The following is a 6,000-nucleotide window of genomic DNA, read 5'->3' as shown; positions in this document are numbered from 1 at the left end:
TGTTACTAATCTGTAGTAGCTTATAGGATTGTTGTTACAAGCCCCAGTTCAGTTTCTACTATTTCTAGTATGTTGCTAGTTGAATCAGAACCTTGATATGATGTTGTTGAGTGGTATTGCAAACTGTTGTGGATGTCTCAAATCTTTTTCTGAGCATTTACAGCTATTGTGTTGTCCAATTTTCCCTAGAAATTCTAATGTCTTCGCATTGTGGCTGTGCTTTCAGATGACCAACCGTGCTCAAAACCAAGTGGTTCGCTTGACCCGGTGCCTCGACGTGCCTGGTCATACTGCTATGTTAGTCCGGGTAATGATCGAGACGGGTTACCGTTGGTATCCCGAATACACCGTCGAAGAGCAATTCCGAGACTTTAATCAAAGCCAATATTTCTGCACCATCAGGATATTTCCTTCTTATCCTGGATCTACCGAGCCCCTCCACTGTTCCTATGGACTCGGGGTTACTGTTGAGATGGCTGTGCGGGATGCTGCCTATTCCATGATGACCATCATGCGAGTCCAGACTGGCCTGCTTCGGAACACTGACTTCTGTTACATGCCAGCTTCACTTCTGGGAGCGCAAGGGTATCTTCAGGCTATCTATGTTGACTCCACTTAGGAGGACTCATTATCTCGTACCACTGCCGAGATGCTCGAAGATAAGGACCGAGAGAATCGGGCCTTGAGGCTGGAGCTTTTCAACACCCGTGTTGATCATTGGGCCACATTGACTCGGTTTGCACCTGCGGTGCAAGCTGGATGTATGGATACAAGGGATTTGTATCCTGTGAGATCTGCTCTGCCAGACATGGTGGATTGGCGTGATGTGGGAGGCATCACCCCTCCCCGTGGTCCCCGCAGGCCACCATTTGTTGGTCCAAAACCTCATCCTAGCCCCTTTGGTCCACAAGCTCCTCAGGACCGTCTGTTCCCGGATGATCACGTTGAACTTCCAGTCTATGGAGGTGACTTCTATGAGGACTACTACGGAGCTGTCTGAGTTAGTAGTAGTACCACTAGTATTGTAATAGTTGTATATTCACTGTCCTGCGTGACTTGTGGAATATGACTTTGTGTGTAATCAATTCCGGAGGTGTAGACAAATAATGTATAGGAGCTTGGAATGCCTCTGATGAGATGTAACGTCTTTCATCATAGTTGTACTATAGCCTGGGCTTGTACTAAACTATGTATGGTGTGTATGACCGTTGGTATATATATGGCAGTTTTATATTACCATGACATACGGATGAACATCTCTCCATTCCGTGTTATCCATTACATTCTGCACTTCCTTGCTAAGTTTGAGCCATCCTTACCTAAACCGTTGTCTTGTTTTCTCCTAGGATGGTCAACACCCGCAGCAACCCTGCTGCCCCGGAACAGGGGGAAGCCAGTGCAGCTAGGGGTGAAAATCTGCCTCACCCGCCTTCTCTGGACGAAGTGATGCCGGAGGCGGAAAGAAACAAGCGTGAGACTAACCGCCTGGTGGAGCGGATTGAGCAGAACACTTAACGCCATCAGCAAAATGACTTGGTGTCAATCAATGACTTTATCAAGCTGTACCCACCAAAGTTTAACCATTCTGTCGAGCCCCTCGACGCGGATTACTGGCTTCGCAGCATCACCCACAAGCTACGTTCTACCAACGTAGCCGAAGCCGACAAGGTTACTTATGCTGCCTATCACCTCGAAGGCCCTGCTAGTCTTTGGTGGGAAAACTTTGAAGCTATGCGCCCAGTCGGTCAAATCACTACTTGGGCTGAATTTAGTGAGGCTTTCCGTGAGCATCACATTCCGGAAGGTATCATGGATCGCAAGAGGGAAGAGTTCTCCAATTTCACCCAAGGAAGACTGACTGTGGATGCATATAGTCGTGAATTTGGGAATCTGGCATGATATGCTCCTAAAGAAGTATCTACCGACGCTAAGCAGGCAAGGTTCCGCAAGGGACTTAGCCCTGAGCTTCGCCGCGATCTTCGTCTGCACGAGTGCACCTCCTTTCAGAAGTTGGTCAACAAAGCCATCAGTGCCGAGTCAGGTCAGTCTGACTATGACGCTTCACACAAGCACTCACGTGATTTTGGCTCTTCATCCAGCTCTGGAGCTCAGAAGCGCCGGGTGTGGATCCCAAGGACGACACTGCCACCCAGGTTCATTCCGGGGCCATCCTTTGAGGCGCCTCGTCCCAACTAGCAGTTTGCACCGCCCAAGCCCTATGGTGGCCCTGCTGCTAATGCTGCTCCACGTCCCAGTGTGGTGACGTGTTTCAAGTGTGGAGAGCCGGGTCACTATAGCCGAGAGTGTCCCCAGAACAACAACCCCAATCAATCGGGAAAGTCCGTTGGCCGTGGTAAGCCAGCGGGAAGGACATTCTACACTAAGCCGGTCACCACTGCACGTGGCCATGTCAACTGTGTCTCAGCCGAGGAGGCTCACGAGGATCCTAACGTCGTCCTTGGTACGCTCCTTATTAATTGCCATCCATCATCTATTCTTTTCGATACTGGATCATCTCATTCATTCATATCCGAGAACTATGCTCGATTGCATAACACGCCATTCTGTGACATGCCCACTTCCATGGTAATTCAAACTCCATGTTCCAAATGGCAAACTTCTAGAGTAAGCCATGGGAACGAAATTCTTGTCGATAGACTTGTCTTCCTTGCATCCTTAATAGCTCTCAAGTCCTCAGACATAAACATCATCTTGGGTATGGACTGGATGTCAGCTCATTATGCTAAGATTGATTGTGCCACTAGAACCGTTCAACTTACTCATTCATCGGGCAAGACAGTCAATGTCTTAACTCGAGTGGCCAAGCGCCAGCTTTACTCTCTAAATGCCAACCCCCTTCCAGACCTTGAGGATGTTCCGGTAGTCCGGGACTTCCTGGATGTCTTTCTCGAGGAACTGCCAGGTGTTCCACCTGACAGGGATGTCGAGTCCGTGATAGACCTTGTTCCAGGAACCATTCCAATTTCTAGAAGACCCTACAAGATGGCATCCTTAGAACTAGCGGAGCTTAAGAACCAACTCGATGAGTCCTTGAAAAAGGGTTTCATCCGTCCTATTTCCTCTCCTTGTGCTTGCCCCGTCCTCTTTGTTAAGAAGAAGGATGGAACGGATCGAATGGTTGTAGATTACCGAACTGTCAACTTGGTCACCATCAAGAACAAGTATCCGCTTCCCAGGATCAACGATCTGTATGATCAGCTCGCTGGATCCTCAGTCTTTTCCAAGATGGATTTGAGGTTGGGCTACCATCAAATCAAAATCAGAAACGGGGACATTCCCAAAAGGGCCTTTGTTACCGGTTATGGCCAATACGAGTACACCGTTATGTCCTTCGGTTTAACCAATGCCCAGCCACCTTCTCCCGGTTAATGAACTCGGTCTTCATGGAGTATTTGGATAAATTCGTCGTAGTTTATCTCGATGACATACTCATCTACTCCAAGAATGAAGAGGAACATGCCGAACATCTAAGGCTGGTATTGATGAAACTTCGAGAGCATCGCCTTTATGCCAAATTCTCCAAGTGTGAATTTTGGTTGCCAGAAGTGACCTATCTAGGCCATGTAATCTCTGGTAAGGGTATTGCTGTCAATCCCGAGCGAGTTCAAGCCGTCCTTGATTGGACTCCACCTGAGACGGTCAAGCAAGTCCGGAGCTTCCTTGTCTTAGCGAGCTATTGCCGCCGCTTCATCGAGAATTTCTCCAAGGTTGCTAAACCTCTAACCGAACTCCTCAAGAAAGATAAAAAGTTCGAGTGGACCCCACGGTGCGAGTTCAGCTCTCAGGAACTGAAAAGACGCCTGACATCTGCTCCCGTACTGGTACCACCAGATTTCTCAAAGGACTTTGTTATCTATTGCGACGCCTCGCGACAAGGACTAGGTTGCATACTCATGCAGGATCGTCAAGTAATTGCCTATGCTTCACGGCAATTACACCCACATGAGGAAAACTATCCCACACATGATCTAGAGCTTGCAGCTGTAGTCCATGCACTCAAAACTTGGCGACATTACCTCCTTGGTAATCGTCGCGAGATCTTCACCGATCACCAAAGTTTGAAATATATCTTCACCCAACCAGATTTGAATCTCAGGCAAAGACGTTGGGTCGAGTTGATCTCGGATTACGACTTAGGAATAACTTACACCCCGGGCAAAGCCAATGTCATGGCTGATGCGCTAAGTCATAAATCTTATTGTAACAACCTGATGTTACACCAAAGTCAACCACTTCTCCACGAGGAATTTTGTAAACTCAATCTTCACATTGTTCCTCGAGGATTCCTATCCACATTGGTGGCAAAACCTACCCTTACGGATCAGATCATCAAGGCACAGAAGGTAGATCCGGGAATCTCCCGTATTAAGAGAAGCATTAAGAAAGGAGTTGCGAATTGTTTCTCCGTTGATGATCAAGGTGTCGTATACTTTGGAAACCGCTTAGTGGTTCCAAAGGCACGAAACCTGAGGCGGCTGATCCTTAAGGAAGCTCATGAATCCCCTCTCACCATTCATCCCAGTAGTACTAAAATGTATCAAGACCTATGCCAGAGGTTTTGGTGGACCAGGATGAAGAGAGAAATCGCTCAATACATTGCTAATTGCGACGTCTGTCGTCGTGTTAAAGCAGAGCATCAACGGCCTGCTGGCACCCTTCAACCTTTGGCTATTCCCGAGTGGAAATGGGATAAAATCAGTATGGATTTCATCACTGGGTTTTCCAGGACCAAGAGAGGGAATAATGCCATCTTCGTCGTGATCGACCGTCTTTCCAAGGTAGCCCATTTCCGACCTGATCGTGAGAGTATCACCGCTAGCCAGCTAGCTGACTTGTACATTTCCCGAATAGTGTCTCTTCATGGTGTCCCATTGGAAATTAACTTAGACCATGGGAGTCTCTTCACCTCTTGATTTTGGGAAAGTTTCCAAAATGCTATGGGAACTCGTCTCTCTTTTAGCACCGCCTTCCATCCTCAATCAAGTAGTCAAGTAGAACGAGTCAATCAAATTCTGGAAGATATGCTCCGAGCCTCTGTCATCTCGTTCGAAATGGGTTGGGAGAAATGTTTTCCATTCGCGGAGTTTGCTTACAAAAATAGTTATCAAGCTAGCTTGGGCAAGGCTCCTTTCGAAGTTCTCTATGGACGAAAATGTCGAACGCCTCTTAACTGGTCAAAAACCGGGGAAAGACAACTCTTTGGCCTGGGTATGATTCAGGAAGCAGAAGAACAGGTTTGCGTTATTCGTGAGAAATTGAAAACAGCCCAATCTCGTCAAAAGAGTCAATATGATCGTAAACATAAGCTTATGACTTATGAAGTCGGCGAGAAGGCTTACCTTCGGGTTACTCCGTTAAAGGGAACCTATCGTTTCGGTATCAAAGGAAAATTGGCTCGTCGTTATATTGGACCCTTTCGCATTCTCGCCAAACGAGGAGAAGTTGCCTACCAATTGGAACTACCTTCACATCTTTCCAGAGTTCATGATGTCTTCCACGTTTCTCAACTCAGGCGTTGCTTCGCGGATCCTATCCGTGGAGTGGACCACGAAATGCTTGATCTACAAGATAACCTCTCATATCGGGAATTTCCCGTTCGTATCCTTGATCAAGCCGAGCGTACCACTCGACGTCATAATATCAAGTTTCTCAAGGTTCAATGGTCACACCATTCCGAGAAAGAAGCCACTTGGGAAAGGGAGGATCGTCTTCGACTCGAGTACCCCACCTTCTTTCCGGAGGATCCTAAATCTCGGGACGAGATTCTTTTGAGTGGGGGTGAGTTGTCACACCCTAGCTATTTCAAGCATTAGAGTGTGCATCATGTTTAAATTCCTTTTTAATTTGAAATGGGGATGACAGAACACCCAACACCCCCCTGGAACAACTAGGGTTTACATAAAACTTTTTCAATGAACCTGAAATGCCCTTCTAAAAATCCCACCCTTTTTGTTTTGGGTTAAAACCTTTGACAAAATG

Source organism: Triticum urartu, chromosome 3A (assembly GCF_056163025.1).
Source record: "Triticum urartu cultivar PI428250 chromosome 3A, HENAU_Tu73, whole genome shotgun sequence".
In the NCBI taxonomy this organism is placed as follows: domain Eukaryota; kingdom Viridiplantae; phylum Streptophyta; class Magnoliopsida; order Poales; family Poaceae; genus Triticum; species Triticum urartu.
This window is presented reverse-complemented; position numbering follows the sequence as displayed.